The sequence below is a fragment of the Nipponia nippon genome, unplaced genomic scaffold (assembly GCF_047370975.1).
Source record: "Nipponia nippon isolate SJK-2023a ecotype South Korea unplaced genomic scaffold, ASM4737097v1 scaffold_5, whole genome shotgun sequence".
In the NCBI taxonomy this organism is placed as follows: Eukaryota; Metazoa; Chordata; class Aves; order Pelecaniformes; family Threskiornithidae; genus Nipponia; species Nipponia nippon.
The window spans coordinates 98135260-98157120 of NW_028262369.1; the positions used below are offsets into that span (position 1 = coordinate 98135260).

General features: G+C 44.4%; 1 protein-coding gene across 1 annotated transcript in view; it reads left to right on the top strand.

Annotated features, from left to right (window-relative positions):
- KIF5C (kinesin family member 5C) overlaps nucleotides 1-21861 on the top strand; it is an 87784-nt gene that overhangs the window by 450 nt on the left and 65473 nt on the right. The gene's annotated exons all lie outside the window — the stretch shown is intronic.

The window sequence follows — 21861 nt, forward strand, 5'->3', positions numbered from 1 at the left end:
GGCTGGGCTGGGCTCCCCCCTCACGGCGGGCGAGGGGCTCCGGGCTCCCCGCGGGGGTCGCGGCCCGGGGAGGGGTGGGGGCGCGGGGGCGGCCGCCGCTGCCGGCGCTGATGTCATGCCGGTGACTGGGCATGCTCGCCGGCGCTCCGCGGGGGCGGCCGTCCGCGCCTCCGCCGCGCCCCTGCGGCAGCCGCCGGGGGAGAAAGTTTTCCCGGTGCCCGGGGCGGGGGTGGGGGGTGGGTGTGCGGTGGGATCCCCTTCGCCGGAGCCGCGCAGCATCCCCCGGACCGCGCCGCGTCCCCCGCGGGCGCGGAGCCAGGCGAGACAAAGCCGAGCCGGCGGCGAAACGCCGGGCTGCTCCCCGGGGCGAGCGGGGCCCGTGGCGGGGAGATGCGCTGTGCCCGTCCCGCACGGCGGCTGGTGGCGGCCGGGCAGCGCTGGCGGGACCCGCCGGGTCCCTGCGGAGCAGCTGGGGCACTGCGTGAGCACCGCTAGTTCCGACGGCCCACGCGAGGTGACATTTTTCTTCGTTTCATTTAAAAAAAAAAAAATAATTAAACATCCAGTCACTACCCGCTTGCAGCAGCAACATACCCGAACTCCGCGTTTTCCCCACGCTTTGTAGGGGATAGGCTGTTCGCAACAGCAAAAGCTTTAAAATGAACAAAGCGTGCGTGTATCTGGGCCCTCCGCGGTTCGGGATGCGGCTCCTTTGCTCAGCGGTTAACATGGCGCAGCGCGTTCGTCAGCCTTGCACAGGAGAGTGCCGTTGCTTCTCGTTCCCGGAGCTGGAGCTTCCCGAAGCGGGAGTCTGGGTTGGGGTCGCCTTCAGGAGTCTGCTGGTGCTGGGTTTGGTGGGTGCACATGGACGATGCCACGCGCTTTAACTTGAGTTATATTTTTGGTTTACTGCCTAACCAGCCATGGCGTTGGTGCTTTGCTTTATATATTGGTCTCCTGTGTCAAACCAATCGTATGATCCATACTGTACTATGATAGAGATCTTAAAACTAATCGTTAATACAAAGAACGAGCAATTACTTGTACGATTTGTCAAGATTCTTATTAAAACCTTGAGTTTTTTAGAAACTTTTTTCATGAAAGTTGCAAAAGAGTTATGGAAAAGCAAGGAAAAAAATTAGTCAGTTCTGGACATAAATGGCTAACTTGTTTTTCTTAATTTGCTTTTATTAAATGTTTTCTGCGTAGCCAAATTAACGTTCTTTATTCGAAGGTTAAAGTCGTAACACCCACAACAGTCTGTTAACAATAGAATAATCAAATTGGTTATCCATCGCAGTCGGCAATGGAGGGCTGTCTTGGGTCAACAAATATTTGGAAGGAAAGCGTAACTGTAGCACAGTCATTTGGATGTTTAAGAAACAAATGTCAGCAAATTCCCCTCCCCCCTTAAATAAATAAACCCTCAGACATATTAAAAGTAGATTAAAATACATCTACTGTGAATCCATTCACAGTGCTATCTTTTTAAGAGAAGTAGAATTTAGAATCCTTTTTTTCCTCACCTGAGTGAATGTGCAAGTATATAATGCATCTTTGGCTCTACAGTATCTGTTGTCTGGGAACACAGTAACTATGAGGCTTTGGAAAAGGTATTTATATCTCGCAGACAGGAGAGAATTCCTTTAGTAAAGGTAAAAAGGAAAAATAACAGCAACTGTCAGTTTCCTGCCATGGCAGTTTAAAAAAATAGTTAAAAACAAGAAAAGTGCATGCATTTATTTATATAAATGCACATAAATATTTATTTTTATAAGTATATTCAATTTGGCAGGATCATTTTGGGGGGCTATTTGCCATCTTGAAAATCTAGTCAGAAGCTTAGAGCATGCCTTCGCAGGGCAAAATACAGGTCTGTTTTAGGTGCACGTTTTAGTCATCTCAACTAGTGCAATATGTCCTCAAATACAGCTGCTTTGTTTCAAAGAGAAACCATCCGGCTGGGGTTTTGTGGGGATACTTGTCCATGAAAATCTTTCCATATTCTTTGTCTTCTTTATTGGCAGTACTGAGCTCGCTGGGCTTTGGTGTAACTTGATCTACAGTGGATGCTACTGCAGTATGTTAGTAGAAAGCTGTACCGTTTGTTATTATTTACTGGTTTAGAGCGACTGCTTAGCTCCAACAAATAATGCCTGGCAGGGGGAAGGAATCCTAATTCTGGTGGAGGGCGCTACCCAAGCAGACTTCCTTCGCGAAAAGCAGGATTTTAGTCTCCAAAAGCTCTTGGAAACATGACATAAAGCAAAAATAAACCAGAACCAAACACTTTTTTTTGGTGTTTTGCTATAGCGTTTGAAAAACACTGCAATGCAGCTCTTATTTTTGTTCCATAAAATATTGAAAAGAAAGGGGTTCTGTTAAAATAAACAAACAAACAAAACCATGCCCCCCCCAGGAATTCTGCTATCTCATAAGAAAAAATAAAATAGGTATTATTTAAAGGAAATGTCTATTTTTTTGGACTAGTCAGCCTGAATAAATTTACTTTTCCTTCCCAACAAACAATTTTGGGGGAAATGCTTTCTTTCCGAACCTCCCACCATCGCCTCCCATTATACTTCTCTAGCCCCTTGGGTAGATTTTCCAACAAAAATTAAAGATCACGACTCAATGAGATCTCTTGACAACAAACAGCAGTGAAGGAAGTTTAACAACTTAGGCTTGAGTTTCCCCATGATATCTTTCACGCCATGTATAAATCTGTATCTCTACAACGCCTGTGGTTGAGCGGTTCAGAGCTCTTTGTCAGGCAAGTCCTAGGGCAACGTCCTAACTCTGTTCAAACCAGTTAAACCCCTCCGAGTTGGGATTTGACCCAGTGTCTTATGTTCTGGCCTCTTCCATCCATCTTCATGTGCTTTGCACGTGCAAGCCAGTGAAGTATGGAAGATTAAAATGTCTTCCCTTAAATGTTCCTTTGGTTAAAAGAGAGAAAACCCACTGTATTTTGATTCTACTTTAAAATAGAAAAGCCTTTTAGATGTATCTCATCCTTAACCATGGCAGGAAAAGGCGACAGTGGTAAATCCATCGCCTTCTTTTGCGGTTAGCTACCCAACAGTCTCAACAGACTGCAGTTTCATTTTATGTTTCTGCTCCTCTGCAACCTCAAGGTGACTCTCTGATTGATTGTGTTGGCTGACATACCTAAAAATGTATTTTTCTAGCTGGCTTGCTTCTTATGGTCTTGTCGGAGAGCATGGAGCTGTTTGCTGTAGTAAGCAACTGAGGCAGTCTTCTGGTGTGTGGTTTCTTCATGCTTCGCCCGTTCCTCCGAGTGCTTTTATTCCTGAGCATCTGCAAAGGAAGGATGGAGAGAGGCTCAGCACCTGGTGGGATGCTCTCCCTCAGGATACTTTTCTGGTTTAGGTTTATGGGGGAGAGTGCTTCCAGCCCTTTTCCCCCTCCCCTGTTGTAAACAATAGAGGAATTTAGTTGTGACGGAGTATTTCCACCTCCTTTCTCTGTTAGGACTAGAATGACCGCTTCCCTTTGAGTGCAAGGCTGATCTGAAACTGATTTTTGAGGCAAACATCTCCTGTTTAGAAAGGAGAAGGTCTAAAACGAATCTTTCTAGCCAGCTCGGAAACCTCATGTTAATATTACCAGAAAGAGGATAAAAGACTCTTCATTCTGGTTGTCAGCTGCTTTTTGAGCTGCAGCGTGAGGGCATGTGTAAAGCCCGGCTTAGCAGGAGCTGCTGAGCACTGCAGTTCTCTGCTGTGCGCTCGGTGTCAGGCGGGCAGCGCAGAGCCTTCCTCAGCCCCTCGCTGCCTGCACTGGGGGGCTTTAGCCTAACTCTGCACCAGCTCCCGCAGCAAACCGCCCGTGGGAAAACCAGCGGAGAGCTACAGGGTAAACGGGAGGGTCCCTGCAGGATCGTGCTTTACTCACATGGGGGAAAATGCTGTTATTTCATCCGCAACACATTGCACGTAATTAACTTCTGCGCCTAAAACCAAACAAAAATATCATCACCTGATGCTCTGCTGCTGTGCAATCGTCATTGCTGTTTTGCAGTGTCATATTCCGTGAAGTAGAAACAAACAAAAATTGATGGCTGATTCCTGAGGTGGAATCTGAGCAGGGTTGTGGGGGTTTTTTAATAGTTTCTGCTGTAAGTACTGTTTGGAACATTGCCTTGTAGAGAGATTCTCAGTTAATTCCATCCCTAGAATATTTGGATACGTTTTACCTTTTATTTCATGTCCTCTAGTAAAGTCAGTAGAGTTTGTACTAATGACAAAAGTCATGTTCTTAAGTCCCTCCTGTACAGAAATCTCTGTAGGCTGTTAAGCAGTTGTCACTCAGTGGTTAAGACAGACCCACAAAAACCCCCTGGGATAACAGATAAATGACTAGTTAAAAAAAAAATAATTAAAGATCCACTCTGTGCTGCACGGCTTTTTTCATGGGGCGTGGTACAGCGTGCTTCTAACAAAAGCCAAGCATCCATCTCTACCTTAAAATGCACAGCAATTCTGCTTACGGAGGGTTTGCTCATGACACGTCTATAAATACCTTTTATAAAAAGCTCATACCGGTTTGATGTAGGATGTGAAGTGAGATGGGTCTTCTGTCTTGGTGTAAGACATGTCAGTGGATACACAGCATGCCGTTTTCCTAGCAGAAGGCTTAATCTGGGAACCCAGTGCTTGCTTTGTCTCCCAGCATCGTTGGTGTGTTTTCCAGTTCTGCTCAACTCTCCTTTGCCAGTGAAGACTGAGCAAGTTTTGTATGGAAGCTTTTGTGAAGGGCTGTGGTGAGACACAAGTAGCTGGCATAGCTAAGCATGACATTTATATGGAATCGATGGTATCTGAAGACACCAAGAGCTGACAAATACCTTTGTGGGAGCTGTTTCTTTCAAAAGTGTTGCCAATCCTCCTACACCCTAAGATTTTCCTGTACCCTGGCATGAGCTGCAAATGTCTCTAACCTGCTGCATTTTCCTGTTTTGTGGATGAGGTGAACCACGTGCTCATTCCCCTGTGGCTTTGGGCTATGTTGCTTTCAGGTCAGACTATTTCCAGAGCAGCAGCAGCACAAGACTGACAGATCTGGCACTTGCTTTTTTTGGGTGATTTCTCTCAGGAGCTTAAGCCAGTAGGTATCTCGGGAAGAAGTGGAAGCCTGTAGATCATAGCATGTTGCTGTTCATTTGGGAAGGAACAAATACAAGATGATTCCGCTGGGTCCGGATGGCTTTTCGGTGCCTTGCAGGAGAAATTATTTCATTTACTGAAGAACTGCTGTGATAGCCATTCAGGGAGCTGCTCGCGTGCTTGATTTTTAAAGAGAGTAGCTGTTTTCTTAAAGCATACTGCTGTGCTTCACACTTACTTTCACATGCTTGGGTAGAAGGTTAAAATCATGGGACAGATGAGATGACCGGCAGGGTAGTTTATTGGTTCTGTTTTTACAGTGTCTTGGCTAAAAAATGAAACTGTTCTGGATCTGATTATCAAGAAATACAATACATTTATTTCCTGACACAGTGATACTTCCATAAAGCACCAAAGCAAATGTAATGTACAGTATTACTTACTCTCCTGTACTGTAAGTCAGTTGAAAAAGTCTGTCTTGAGAAGGGCTTGCAAAAAAGTCTCCAAGCTTCTCCAAACCCCAGACATTCTCCTTCTCCACCGCCTTTGCATCTGCCCAATCCCATAACGCGGGCTGGGTCGGTACGGGACGGGGAGACAGCTTTCCTAAGGAAACGCTGCCGGTTTGCACGGCGATTTGGCACACGCAGAGCTTTGAAACATCACACAGGGGCAGAGCGGGGCGTTGTTTAGAGGGCAGTGAGTGCCTGGAGGAGCAACACCCTCATGTCTGCCCGAGCCCCGTGGGTAGTGACACTCTGGGGGGTTCCCCAGGCGGCACCACACGTTTTGGGATGAGCAGCAGCCCATTCGGCTCCCGGGACTCTGCTGGCACCACACCAGTTTTGCTAAGATGCTCCTGAGACAGAGGTACTTTCCTCCCAGTTAAGGTTCAAAGCAAAATCCTTGGCTTGTTAAATGCTGCTCGGCACATTCCTGATAGATTTGAGCACAGATAGTCACTTCTGCGGGGACAGTGTGGTTTGGGGGTTCTGTTTGTTTCTTTTCTGAATCCTCTGCTGTTTCTCTTCTGGAAGGGATAGTCTTTCAAGCTTGTCTGTAAGTGCTGAACTGGGGGAAAATTATTCAACGCGGATCGATGGGTACTTCTTGGACGAAGTTGTACGTGTATGTGCTTTTCTGTTTTCTAAAAATGTAGTGAGAAATAAGGTGTGAGAATAGCTTCTATTTATTGTTGGTGGTGCTAGAAAGATGATTTACTCAAAATACAAAGCTTATTATTTTTTCACCAGAGCAATTTCCCTTTTGTGTTTCCTTGGGGCATTGAAGGCTTTTTTTATCTTTTTCTAATCCCGTTTGGATATCTTTCTCTAAAAACATCTTCATCCTGCAAACCTATCCTGTCAAAAACATGGCTTCCTACTTAAAGCTTTGAAACTTAAAATATAGATGATATATTTCAACAAGATAGATTGTCAAACAACTGGAAAATGCAGTCTCATGCCAGTCTCAGTGTTGTCTTTTTTTTCCTCTGGTAGCTCCTGTAGGATGCCTCTGGTTTAGACCAGAAGGTTTAGGCTGTTCGGCATCTGTACTCGCGCCCCGCGCTCCAGCTTGTTGCAGTCTTTGTTTCCTTCCCCTGAGATGCGGTAGTTAGTCACTGCTGTTTGGATTCATTTTTGCAAATGGCTGTTCGGGCTGGTACAGTCAGATTTATCGGTATTTGGGGAAGTCTGGGAGTACTTTTTTTTCGTGCATCACTGGAGATGATTTTCTCCTGAAGCTTTCTGCCCTAAACGAAGGCTTAACATGCAGTGAGGATGCTGTTAGGGAGTGATGCGTACTTACATCTCCACATATCGTTTCAGTGTTTTAAACTGTGCCAGAAGAATAAAAACCGTTACAAAAGATAAAATGAAGGATGAGATGCCAGTTAGAAGTCTTTAATAATAACATGCTTTTCTCTGTAGTGTTTTTTTGAGGATTGGGGTGGGGGAGGGATGCTTCTGTAAAAAGATACTTAGTCGGAGGGATTATTTAATTTAGTTTTTCTTGACAGTTTTTAACTAGACTGCTGACACCCTTGGCCTTACCTTTGTGTCCTTCCTGTTACCGTTAAAGTGACTCACCTTAGGATTTGTTTTCTTCCACATTTACTGGTTTTGAAATGCCTAATGTGTCCCCAGGCAGTAACACACGTTTCTAACGCTGTAACCAGCGTATCTGAGCAAGCTGCAGAGCTGCAACACCTGCAGATCTCACAACTGTGTTTTCTTAAAGGTGGGCTTTTCCTTCCACTGAGGACAATGTTAAGTGAAAATTAAATATCTTGTGTCATCAGTTCTTTTGTTTGAAGACGGCAGTGTGCATAAATTGAGCTGTGCTGTTCATCGGTAATACCGTACGTGTAGGGAAAAGGGGAGCTGTGGACACGTGCTGAAAAGGGGGCAGTGGCATAGAAGGAACGAGTGAACGGGGTGATCTGTTCTCTGCTTGGAAAAGAAACACACATAATCCAATTTCGCCTATTAGCTTCCGTGGCTTGGGACGGTCTGGTTGCTGATGCATTTCTTGTTAAATTCTGGCTGGTTTAGTTGAATACAAAAGTGCATTTGGAATTTGGCATGAACGTTTTCATCAAAAGATCTCTTCTACACAAGGGGATTTATTTGTGGTTTTGGTTTTTTTTCTTTTTTTTTCTTAACATAGACAGCGGTCCTGAGCACAGGATGTTTTGTGTCTGTTTTTGTTGGGTCACTTGGAGCTTGATGTGTTTTGTCTTAATGTAGCCCAACAAAACCCAACACAATTACCTACCAACTGCTTTCAGACCCTTTACTTTCCCCCTTTTGTTTGCTTTTGTGTTGCTGCAGCCTTTTAAAACTCAGAGGTCATGCCAAGGTAAGACTCATCCTGAAAAGTTATTTACCAAGATACTCGGATGACTTAAAAAACCTGTATCTGTGCGGGAATGAGTCTTGGTTCAGGGTCTGCTCTCAATTCTCTGCATTGTTGAGAACCAGGATGCTGCAGGGTGAGGCAGAAGAGCTCTGCTTCGGCAGTGGGCAGAAAAATGAAGGGACATTGGATCCAGGTTATTTGAGACAACAGCCTGGGTGTGCAATACTGGGTTATCTGTGCTTCAGCTGACACTGCGGGTCTAGAAGCAGAAAAGTGATGTAGAGTTGCTCGGTATTTGCTTGACACTTTTGACTTGACTGCAGTGTTGCCAATGTTTTGTTTTTCCAGCTCCGCTGGAAGGTACACACTGGATGATGGTGCTTGTCTGTGTGATGGCTTTGTGAAGTGGGAAAATACCTTTATTCAATTTTATTGGTTTTGGAGTGTGAAAATATTGCAACCTTAAAAAAAAACAAAACAAAACCAACACAACAGCAAAAAAGCTTTTACCTCAAGATATCCAACATGGGGTCCTTCAGAATCTTAAAGATGTGGAGTCACAGGCATGCTCTTTCTGATGGATTCCTGATTTTATTCATCTACTGGAAAGAGCCAAGCTGTTTCTATATATTTATGGTCTCTTTGGTTCTTGACTTTTTATGGGATGTCCTGGAAATGCATGTGATTGTTATCAGATTCCCATTATAATATCAATAATTGGTCCCATGACAGCTTCAGAAAATGCATATTTTCACATTATGAGATAGAGTCTGATTGAAACCAAGAATGTTGGATTTTTTTCCCCGTGAAAAATGAGTATTCAGAGATAAGAACTTAAATATTTAATAGTGGTCCTCTTAGATGTCTTTGCTAAAAGTGATTCATTTTTTTCAGTGCTTCGCTCTCTGCTAAAAGAAATCTTACTCCGCTACCTCGTTACAATGATGGATAGGAGAGGCTCTTGGTTGGTGTAAAAGACTCTCTTCTGGGTCAGGGAGCAGTAGGATTCTTGAAAACCTATGGTAGTTTTGAAGCTGTTGTTAAACATTTCTGTTGCGTGAGGAGGATGCGATACTGAAAAACACATTTTCTTATATGTCAAATGGCCCAAAGGCTTGCAATAACTTTTGCTGTACTCCTGAACACAATATTCCTGAATTTACTTAGATCTTGTTGCTATGACACAGTCTTTTCTATTTAATTGTCCTTGTGGCAGCCTGTGAGGTAAAGAAGACTTCCTATTTCGGGGGGTGAAAGTTGACTTTTAAAGTCACATTGGGAATCTACAGGGAAGTCGAGTCTCTGATACACAAGTATCATTCTGACTGCTAAACTGTGCTCTCACTTAGCAAAGAACGTGCAGGAGACCATTATCTGAATTGGGGTAACTGGGTTAGTGAATACTTTTAGCAAAGCTGTTAACAGAAGTTGGATTTTTCTGCAGTTGTAATCTCTTTTCTTGACTATACAGTTCTCCTGAATAGCTTCAATCTCTGTATTTAGGCCGACAGTAAGATGTGGCTAATGCTGCAACTTCTCACAGAGCTTTGAGATTTTATATTGTTCACTTCGTAATAATCTGTTCCAAAAATCTACTAAGGAAAGTCATCTGGCTTTTTTTTAATACATTGCTCTGTCGTACAGATAGCTGAGCAGCTGTACTTGCAGGCGCTAGAGTATCCATGTATGTGTCTATACTTCTATTGGACTAGTTCATAACATGCAGGCATGCTCCATCAAGAGGTGCTTGTGGCTACTTCAGCTGGAGCAGGCACAGCAAACGTATACGTCTTGACTTGTTCGCTGTGTACCTGACAGAATTTGCTGATGGCTTGATCAATGCCGCGTACCCTTTTGAACGCAATGACTTCTGTGACCCTGGGAAGCCACGCTACTCCCAGGTTTTACTGCTGATGCTCTTAGTAGCTGTTTCGGTTACACGGCAAGCGCAGTTGTCTGCAGCCATACAGCTCAGCCCTCTCCAACTGCAGCAGTCAATTCCTCTTTAACCGCCCAACACTGATTTTTGTCACCATAGAAATCATACAAAATGCCACTACTGAAGGCTGACCTGTTAGTCTCAACCTGCTACTCCCATGTCATATCCATCCTCTACTTCTCTCCCCTTTTACATTACCTTTTATTTCTTTCCACTCTTTTTTAATATTACATTTTGTTTGGTTTTTCTCCTCTTAGAAGCTATCTGTATGCTTTTTTATTTTCTTACTGCTTTCTGGGTCAACCATAAACACCCAGTGGAAAACTCTGCTGTCATTTGATAAACAGATTGGCTTGATTATTTTTCACTTTATGGTATCTTTTACAATTTAACTTCAAAGCAAAGTACTTCAATGATACAAACAAATCTTAAGTCAAAGTTAATCTTGCTACACAGAAGCACATGTTTCTTTACACTTGAGAAAGATGTTTGCATATATTGGTAATAGAGGATTTATTCTGTCCATTGCTTGCTTTACGTGCAGCCCAGATTTTCTGAGTATTATAGAATAACCTTAGCCATAAACTGCAAACAAAACTGTTGCCAGCATAAACAATTTATTTTAATTGTACCATATGTGATCACTGAGCTGTGAAGCACCGCGGAAGATTGTTCTTCCCTCTTTCTGTGCGGGAGGAAGGTAGGACTCTGCTGCTAAGAGCTGAAGGAAAATGGAAGCACCTCAGGTGGTTTCGTAGCGGGTGTGTTGTGTGAGCCAGTGCCAGAGCTGGGAAAAAGACTGAGAAATGGAAGCCCCTGGTTGTCAGTGCCCGGCTCGGGAAACACCCGACTCGCCCGCAGAACCGCTCCCTTTTGGGGAAAAAAATGCTGAGATGAGTCACTTCTATTGCCATCCTCTAATCAAGGTGTTTGCAGGGCTGCTTATCTGAGATGGCTACGAGTACCTGCAGGTGCAGGAAGTGCAGAACTGGCTGCCTCCGTCGGAGCGGTGAGAAGCGCTGCCTTCAGCAGCCATCCAGGCCGCTCATCCTCGTGGCCGAAGGACGGGAGCTGCGCAGGGGGATCCCGCTCCCGGTGCTGCCTGCGGTGCTTCTTGAAGGCTGGCTGTGTGCAGAGCTAGTGGAGAGGCTTAGTGATGTGGTTGTTCTCTAGAAGTAGACTGAACTATTGCCCTGTTTTTAATTTCTTTTTTTTTTAAATTCACTTTTGTCAGAATTGGTCAATAGCCTGTCACTTAATATAGGACTTACATTTTTCTGAGTGAACTCTTTCCTTCTTAAGTTTTATGATATGTACCTGTGCTATTTCAGCAACGGCAGTACTATATGAATGTATAATTTTAACTGAGCTGAGTACATTGCTCTTCTGGCTTGATGCAATTCTTAATCTGCTCACCTTGGTAGAGCCTGCATTTGGCCTGTTTTGGATTCAGACTTTGTACTGGAACTGAACAAACCTGGATTTGCCTTGCAAGTGACCTTAGGCTCATCAGCTCTTTGGTCCCTTGTTTATACAATGGAAATACTCCTTCTTTTTCTCTTGTCTGTTATTGGGTTTGGTGGTTTAAATTTCAGGGTTTTCTGATTTTTGGTACTATGGTACCTGCCGTTACACACTTCAGTTTCATTTTGAGAAAGTCATTTGGGACCTGCTCTTTAAAAAGCAAGAAGCCTGAAAGCTGAAGCAGCTGCGTGTCTCTTTAGTCTTGCTGGTGGATGTGGGAATTCAGAGGAATTATTCTGCCTTGGAGAGAGGTACCTTCTGTTTTTAGGGTTTGGAGTCCCTTGCTGTGTATCTGTCCCTCTTTTCTAAAGAGCCATTGGTAACTGTATAGATGTATTCCTACTGCAGGCAATGGCTGAACGGTGTGAATGCAGTTGTAGGTGCGAACGCAGTCGTAGGTGTGCAGGGGCACACGCTGGAGCCCCGCTGCTCCTCTGGCTCCCGAGCAGCAGCAGGAGCTCCCGCTGGGAGCCATGTAGGGGCAACGACGGCAGCACTGTCCTGCTGCTACAGCTCTGATCCTGCGCTGGGCTTTTTTTTTTTTTTTCCCCACTATCATCTAAGTGGAGCATTGCTAATAAAGATGCCTCGTTGCCCTGGATGTGTGCGGTAGGCAGTGCTCAGCCTCTCTAGGTAAGCTGCTGCGACGGGAAAGCGGGCAGCTCCTTTTTGCTGCCGCTGCACGCTTGGTGTGTCTGGGAAAAGGTACCCCTCCTCTTGAAGGGGGTACGGAGAGAAGGGCCAGGTGGAGAGGAGACTGTGTTCATTTACCAGTTATCTCCAGGGCTGAGCTGGTTTGTGTAACAAGAACTGCTTGCTTTTGATTTTTGCTTTTTATTATTATTAAAACCTGCCATTTGGAGTGGCATGGGTTTCAGAGACTTTGGGAACTAGGAATTGTAAATTGGATAAACATCAAGGATGGGGAAGACAAGAGACCTCTGTGGCTTCAGGACTAAGGGGTCTGGGTTTTTCTTTTTTTAATTGGAAATAGTGCCAAGTGATGAGGGTGGCTGGAGGTTGAAGTCCGTCAGCAGAATGGCTTGTGACTTAACAGGAGGAGCAAGTGCTTATGCTGATGCAAATAAAAGGCCTTAGCGATTGTTTGCACCCTCCTTATCTTCTGCCAGTTGACAGCCCTGTGTCTTGCAGGTTTTGTTTGTTTCTGCTAGACAGAAATAGGAATATGAATCATGATTTACATACGAGGCAGGTACTATGTTTATATGACTGTCATGTTATAGGTCCTGGTCCTTTCTTCACCTTGTTTGCCACAGTGGGTCAAGGAACAGCACGAGGGCTTTCACTCACGTGTGTAAGCATTTAACACAATCACTTTTTCTGCCTCCTATAAGGGAATGGAGTGTGGCAGGCCAGATTGTACCTTGCTTTGAAGATGAGGGAAATGCAGAAGGAATATATCAGCATTACTAAATCTGATAATAGAATTACTGTTGGATAACTCCAGCCAGCATTGCCTGTTTCTGGATAATTTAGCAGAAAGTGGGTCTGGTCTGCTGATCTCATTGCTGTGCTGTTAGATGTGCTGTACATGTAAGCTGTAATGCATTTCTAGCTGCAGGGAGGGCACGGGAAGGGGTTGTGAGCCAGAAAATCTATTTTTGCACTTAAAGAACCAAAAATTACCAAAGAAGGACCAAGCAGTGCATTTCAAAAAGAAATTCTGCAGCTCTTTGTTCTTACAAAGTTCACAGGAGGATATTTTGTTGTGTGTGTGTTTTCACCAGCTCAATAATACCACTTTTATTCATATTATTTGTGTAACTGTTTGAGCTGTCTTCTGTGTAATAACACAATCAGAACCCCTTTGCCAGCTGTCCAGGAAAGCACAACTTGTCACCACAAATTTCTCAGTATGGGAGAAGTTGGCATAGGCATTCTTGCTACCAAATGCAAAGCCATTTGGAACGAGTTCTGCTTGAATCCTGAATGAGATGTAAACAATTCTGAATTTCTTGATGATTGACTTAATTTATCAGTGATGGATTAACTTACCAGAAATGCAAAAACCAAATTCTTAAATACTGTGTTTTCCTTCTGATAACTGGTACAAAAATGGAGGAGGAAGTAAATCTAGTTTGTAAGGGGTTGCAATGTCTTTGTAAGGATGATTTTTTTTTTTGTCTCTACTTGTCTAATTGCCTAATGTGGTTTTTATGAACTAGAGGTACAAATCAGAATGCCTGTACTGGAATAGGGTTGCTGAGTATTACCAAACCAAGCACTGCAGTATCATGACCCTGCTCCCACAAATGTATGGGTTTTACAAATAGCATTGAGGTCTCTGTTTAACAGTTTCCTATTTAAGCTTTCCTAGCCCCCACTACATCAGAGACAGAATCCCTATTTTTGTTTTATCATTAAAAACTACGATTTTTATATAATTATCTGGCTGCAAATGCTTTAGCTTGAGGAAGACTGGATGATTGGTGCTAAAATTGTGAGATTTGCACATATCAAGTAAAACTGAGAGGAGTTCTTTTTTTTTTCTCCAGCTAATGAGACGAGATATATAAGGAAATCAGCGCAACAAGCCAAGAAGCAGAAGCTTGTTGCTTGAAAGGTTATGGATGGGAGCGAGCAGGTTCCTCTTTATACAGAGGGCACGGGTGGCAGGCACCGGTGCTCTTGCAGGCTAGAGCTGAAGCTCCAAGCGACCAGGCTTGTGCTTGGCCAGTGCCGGGCGGCTTTGTTCCTCCCGAAGGGGAGCTGCCTCCTCTCTCCTCTACCCCTGCCTGTCTTCAGTTGGGTGAAATGGCAGCGGGAGAGGAAACTGGGCAAACTGAGATAAGAATCAGAAGAAAAGGTAAAAGGAATCAGTAGAAGTGTTGCCAGAGTGAAAGGAGGTCAGCGATTTTGCAATGGGAATCAAAGTCTGTATGAAATGCTGCAGTTTCTGCATGTTCCTTCCTGGAAGATCTAATCTCGCTGCGTGGTATTATTAAATAAGCTTTTAGATGAGCATTTTACTTGTGAAGCATGGACCTTGCAGTAACAGGGTGTCACGCCGGGCAGCCGTGGTCTGCCCCAGGTGCCGGAGAGTCCTCAGTACCAGAACGGAGAGAAACGGTGGATGCGCAGAAGCTCATCAAAATGGCCGCACTCGTGGATGGGGTCTCTGTTCTGTGAACGCTGTTCTCCGTCCATGTTTGAAGAGGTTTGTTGCCAGGAGCAACTTGTCTGCATTACTCGGTGACAGGGTAATTGCTCTGCCTGCCTCGACATCTGAGCTTCTGTGAAGGCTCTTCCATGCTCCAATTGTAGCTGTTGCTACTATGCAGAGCCGAATATTTCCAATATACAACACAAGTCTAGGCTACAAGCAGTCAAGCTACAAACCAGAAGGTAATGCTAGGGCAGCTGTGCACCAAATATCTCTATAGATAAAACGAGATAACACACTGCCCTGTGTGCTGCCCTTTCAGTTCTTCTTTTGAGTATCACTTTTCAATGGAAAAGGTAGAGGGAAGTACAGAAGTAGCGGTGCTGTCGTTCTCCTTCCTTAATTCTCTGATGTGTTTTCAGTGCATGCGTTTTTAATTACATTGCATGAGAGGAGGCTGGGGCAATACTAGTGATAATGTTTCTGTTCTATTGTACGCTTTTAAATTCCTGCCACAACATCAGGTCAGTCAACATTCAAGCTCCCAGCACTACTGGCATTTAGTATCTTGGTTTGTAAATGAGGAAGCAAGTCTAAATTGTTGATACTGGTCTCCCAGTGAATCGGGAACATGCTCAACCAGCAAAGTATCAAGGGTGAGGGTTATTTTCTGATCTCTGGGAGTACAGTTACTCTACTAGATTATGGATGCTGGTATCTTCTTCTCTCACCTGTCTTGGACACTACTAGTCTGGGCTTTTGAACACTTGAGATTTTTCAGTTCTTGAGGGCAGAGGAAAATAACCTACATGTACCAGTGTTGCTGTTGGTCCTACAGTTTGCTATCGGTGATAATGGGATGAGAATAATTCAACCCTGTGTGGTAGAGCGTGTCCCCGGTGGAGAGCCGTGGTCTCACCATGGTGTGCCGCCATGCAGATGGCATTTTGGCTCCACACAGGTCAGTGTGAAGGGAGTCTGGGGAGAGAGATGTGCCCAGACTGGCTGCGTACGCTGGCTGTTGGGGTCTGCGCTCGCTGCTGTTGTGATTGCCAGGACAGTTTTGAGACCCTCCAGGAGCTCTTCCCTCAGGATTCAGTCGCACAATAAATTAGTGGCTCTGGATTAATCCCCGGGAGACTGAATGCGTATACAGCCCAGCTGCAAATGTGACAGTTTATGCTTGTGAAATGCTTTCTCTGCAGAACAAATACCATACAATGCAGGCAGTGGGGTGCAAGCATCTCACTTGTTTCTTCTTGCCGATATATATCCAGCCTGACGGGACGCGCCATGGCCGATGGTGTAGTTTGTTCTCTGATCCCCTTCAATCCTTGGTTTTGCGAAGCATGCTGAAAAGAAAGCTGCTCTACGGACCAGTGATGCCCTCTCATTTCGTTTTGACCTCTCCTGACCTGAGGTGGATTTGAATCTACAACTGACAGTGCTCAGTATCCCGTTACTAATCTTCTGAGCCACCCAGTTGCCCCATAAATCTGTAAGTGATATGTTTAACAAAGTGGAGATTAACACAACACTGCCACGGCAGAATTAAGACGTAGTTATGTCTTGAACCGGGGCTCGTTTACGTTGCGCTTCTCTTCTGTAGGTGGAGCTGAAGGTCAGCATCTTACTTGGGACTTTTACTTCACCAAAACCGCTTCATTTCATGTTTTGAAATATCCACCTAGCTTTTTTGCTTTTTGTTGGAATGTTATAAACACTGACGATAAGCAGAGATGCTGCTCCACGCATAACTAATTCCCATGGCCCCCCACCCATGAGGTGGCCTTGTCTGACTCCTCTTCCATTGCTGCCGTCGGGAGCTGCCTGAGGATAGGTTTTACTACATTATTTTCTGCCTATGAAATTTTTATTTTTGTTAAAAGAAAATCATAGTGTTCTTTAAATAACAAAACCCCAGTAGTTTAAAACCAATTTTGAAGTATTGCATTTTTACAAAACAGACAATCAATACATTGTTCTCTTTTCATTCTCAACTGCTACTAAAATCACAAGACCTTTAGTTAGAGGAGTCTCAGGCTTCTATAATTATGGTACCTTTCTTTCTCTTTTCTTCTACAAAGAATATTTTTCTGTCTTTTCTTTCTAAACTGTTACTTTGCATGGTTTTGGATACAAAAGAAATTATCAAATTCTCTTATCCTATTGACGTAAGGGAGCAGGGCAGGTTAGCTGAAATGCTGGAGCCTGCTAAAACCGGAGAAATTTTGGATAATTTTGAGTCTGGCTTACCTTAAGAGCTTGCTGAGTGTTTTTTTTCTAGAAGCATTTGGAAGATGTCTGTTAACAGCAGAAGCTATCAAAAGCAGGTCAGACAAGGACCCTGTGTGCTGATTGTGGCTTGGAACACTATGTAGTAAATATGCTCACAAGATTTCTGTTTACTTAAGAACCCCTGATGTCCAGAGGATCTTTATCTGCAATGTGAGTGATGGCATTTTAAAGTTAATTTAATTAAGCTTGTCTGTGCTTTGCTGAAGTAAAATGAATAGATCATGAAGGTAGCTTCAAATAGGCCTGAAAAGGTCTATTAAATTAGTTAGAGCACATTAAATTAATCCAGTAGTTATCTGTTACACATAATACAGTGGTGCTAGCTACCTGAAAGCCAGAGGGATGGTGCTGCGGACGATGTTCTCCTGTTTCCCCTAGGACTGTTAGAGTAGCCTGCGTCTAATTCCTCACTCTGATGGTTTTATACTTATGATAAAGTGGAGACGTCTGCTGAACTTGCAGTCACATATCTACTTAAAACTTAGTTTTGTGAGAAAAGATGGAAGAAACAATTTTGCAGAAGAAACACAAGTGTGAAAAAGTTATCTTAATTTCTTAATGTGGGGTGAAAGACCCAGGAAAGGGGGAATGATGCGGATCTTAAGCTAGTGCTGTACAGAGCACCAAATGAAATCCTTTTTCCCCACGGTCATTAACATAGCTTCATCTTTTCAGAGATTAAATTTAACTGCAGGAGGATAACACTGCTCTCCAAATACCTGGTTTTGTGCCGTTGCATAAGCAGTTAAGTAATCGAGGCCCAAATCTGCAAGCTGCCGCGTGGCATGCAGGGTGCTGGTGGGCTGGAAGGATGGTGCTAATCCTGATGGCATTAGGCTGCACTGTGGAAGGAGTACCAAAGGATGCTTGGACTAAGCACTGCTGGTAACGCAGCATGCCCACGCGGTGCTCGGTGCTGCTGGGCGTTCAGTCACTCACCAGGCAGTGCCCCCACCAAGGCTGCCGGCACCCGTCTGCCTGTGAAGTGATGAGGATGGCAAGGAGCTGGAGAAGGCTGTGTCCCAGGGTCTTTCCGCCTCCCCATCCTGTTCCCGAGCCACGTGGTGTTGGGGAGTCCCGGCAGAGGAGGAGTGAGTTGGTTGCCCTCAAGTAAGAAGAGGTCCTGTTCTCTGTGGTGCTGGTGAGTGCTCCCAGCCAGGCTGCAGCCTCCAGCAGTGACGGAGCTCCTGAGCCTCGGGTGCACTGGGGTGCTGCTTCTCCTGCCCCTCGTCGCAGCCTTCCTCCCAGCTGTGAGGAGTCTGTCAGCCTGCAGTTTATCATCTGATGGCTGGGCTGGGGGCCGGGAGACAGTTTGCACGGCTTTTTTTATTTTTGTGACTAGCGTTATGTTGGTAACATCTCCTCTGACAGGCTGAGAGGTGCCAGCGAGGGGTTAGAGCTTTTGCAGGGGCCGTGGTGGCTGGTGGCTGAATACTCTGGGTTCGTCTCATCCTCTGGGCAGTGGTGACTAGTGTGCACCAATACAAGTAAATAATAATGGAGAGCTGTGACTCTGAGTATTGCTGTGTCAGAAGTATAAAAAAATGTTGCTAAAGGGTATTATTCAATAGTTGGCTTTGTATTGGGAGATCTTTATATTTAAAATTCATTCAAGGTTTCTTAAAGAGTATTTTTTCCAGGTCATGCATCTAGGTAGAAGAAAAGCTTTAAAATAATTTCTAAGTCTTGCTTTCCTAAATTGCAGATCTATACCAAAATAAAATAATGCTTTCTGAAAACAGGATTTGTTGCAAGGAGTTAAAGGTTCTTTCTGCCGAGAGAGAAAGCTAAAAGTGGATCTCTGGCCGTGAGCCAAATTCCATCAGCTCCACAGAAATATTCATAAGGTAGATCAATAATTAAGCCTGGTTTTGCTATGCAAAAGTAATGTTGTGTTCAACTCAGATTGCTCTGCAGTGCCTGTTCATACATGACTGCTTGGTTTAATTTATTTTCCAACTGAGTTTTGGGAGTATTACAAGATTTAAGAATTTCTTTTGGAGAACTTGGTTTGACTATGTAGTGTATTCAGGTTATTCTGAATAAATTTCCGTAATTTTTTTTATCCCAAGTGTTCTAAATTGCCATCCACGAGGTGAATTGCTACTGCTCCAGTGTTTTCAAAGGGTAAGCAAACACAGAAAATGGGTAGGAGGGCAGTAGCATTTCCCTAGTCAGTATGACTGAATAAAGGGAAAACATAGTAACTACATTTAATGGTTTTGCTAACATGCATTTATTTTCTCCCTCTATCTTTAATCCTCATGTTTTCAATCCTCACTAGAGAGAGATGGCTTCAGGAGAATGGGGTAGATCCTTTTTATTTCTTGTGCTTTATCAGCAAAATAGAAACAACCTTGTTGTTGCAGTATCTCTATAACTTGCAGGGAAAAGAAGTCCTTCTGTCTCTTAAGTTCTATCTAATTCCAGGGGAAATTTGCAGGGCCAGCTATTTATCCCACTTATGAATGGAGCAAGTTTGATGTAGTGTTCAGTAAGTCTGGCTTCTACATTTTCAAAGGGAGTAAAGACTTCAATTCCTGCTCCTATAGGCTAGAGGGAAGAAATGTGTTTTACGCCACCTTCTAAAGGAGAAACTCGGTCCTGCGTGAGGGATGTGCCTCGACTGAAAAACTGAGTTGCTGCTGGTAATAGTTTGCTTTCTGTTCTTTGGAAAATTCTGTCTTCCAGGCCTGCAATTATGTACCTTTTATTTATAAAACGTCTCCTACAAGAGCACTTACGGTAGTGAAAACTAGCAGGGAAATAATTTCCCATTAATTAAGCTCCTACATATCACAGGATTCTATTACCTGTATACTCATCCGTTGTAGGTACTGGCAGCGGCATCTTGTATGGTATGTGAAACCCACTCATAGATCATTCATTCCAACTGCATCAGTAAAACTCTTTGACTTGAATAGAGAGCCAGAATAATAGTGACAGACTTTCAGCAGAGTCACGGTTTGCCAAACGATTCATCTGATAAACTGAGCCATGTGATTTGGCCCTGTTTTGTTTCTGCAGGGACCAAAAGTTTTCCCAAGCTATCGGCTGATGATTGCATGACTGATGCGCCCCTTTTACAGGGGTGCAGGGGATGCCTTTATTTGACCAGGCTGTGGAGAAAAGAACATTCCTGCCTTCTGAGGGGACAGAGGACTAAGATGAATGAGAGGGACCCTGTGTACATGATCTATCTGCCCATTTCAGCCGAGTGCCCTAACTGTCGGCCGTTAGGAAGAGCCGAATCCGGCAGCCTGGCAGAGGGGAGGCTGAGCCCCTTTCCAGACCTCCTGGCACAGAGATGCAGCTGGCAGCACGGACCCATGGACCTTATGACCTGTGGTCCCACTTCAGTTGCTGGTGCTTAGACCGCCGTACACAGAATGAACTCTCTCCCCCAGAAAGAGAGTTAGAAAGGCCTTTAGGAAGAAGATAGAACTGTGCTGATAGCGTGTGGGGCATGGCCGGGCAAGCATAGTGACCAGCAGCGTGCTTACATGGCTGGTGCTTTTGTCCCTTCATCCCATGTTTGTTCCTCCCCACATCACCCACATCCTTCCCTTTCCTTGCCCTTGTCCTCCCCTAATCATCCCCTAACTCTTGTGAAATCCTGAAATGTTCTTCCCCTGCATCCCATTATGTGTGCTGTACCCCTAAGCAGTCTGAAAGGTGATCCTGAGAGCCATCATGATGGCTTTCACACCTGGACCATGGGGCAGATGCTCTCCAGGGACAGCCTCGGCAGGAGCCCTGTCCTTCCTGGAGTCTGCATTTGGGTCCCCCGCCTGCCTCTCCACTTCTGCGCTCCTTGGGACGTGTGGAGATGAGCCTTGGATGGACTGATGGATGTTTTTCTGTCTTGAAAATGGATGCGTGACCTCTTCTTGAGTCTCGTTCAAAACAGTGTCCCCCTCCAGGATGTACTGACGTGGTATTTTGCAGGCAAGCATGAATGAGCTTCACCTCCGCCATCAGCAGAGCTTGTACATTTGGGGCCAGAACTGCACTAGGCACATTCACAACTGCCAGTCGGCATATAACTTGCTCACAGCTGGTGTCTGCTCAAACAGAACAAACTTGCATCTGTCCTGGGAGAAATCTGGATGGTATCTTGAATTCTAGGGAATGGTTTCAGGCTATAATTTCTCATCAGACTCAAATGTCTCCTTACAGCCCCCCAAAAGTAAAGAAACCCGGCATTTTGTATGCTCTCTTCTTCCTTTCTGCTTCAGCAATTATATATCTGAGCTACAGGCTGGCTGTTGGAAATTCTGTTCTAAGCCACCTCACCTTGCCCATGGTTTTTATAAGGCACTTTGGGGATGGACCTTGGACTGTGGATTCTGCCTCCGAGCTCAGGTGCCTGAAAGTCCGGCGTCGTCTTGCTTAGCACCATAACCTGCAGATACACTGGTGGAATCGATGCTGAACGTCTCTCTGAAGATCACAGGGAATTAATCATGAAATTGCATTAAGGCTCCTAATTCTTAGCATGCAGCTCCAAGCACTGAGCACTTCTCATTTCCTCTCTATGTAGAATTTAGGACAGTTGAGGTTTATTTATTTTTTTTTTTTTAAACAGGAAATGTATTTGGTTATCTTTAATTGAGAATATATTAGCTTCTACTGATAGTACTGCTCTGTGATGTTGCTTGTAAAATGATGGTTTTGGTAGCACGTGCACTTACGGTTCAGATCCTTTTTGTGCTTGTGAAATCCTCAGCTTTTTTTTTAAATGCCAAGCCTGTAAACTCAATGGGAAACTTTAAACAGTAAGCTGCTGAAATAATAATTGGCAATACATATGAATAGCATTCTTCGTGCTATCGAAGGGCCAGAACAGAATCTATCTTGCTGTCAATACAACTTCAACAGGAATTGTGTGGGTGGATCGGAGCACTTATCCTAGCCATTATACAGCAGTGGCATAAGTTAATGGAACAGATTGTCAGGGGGACTGTAAGACATAATCGCATAGG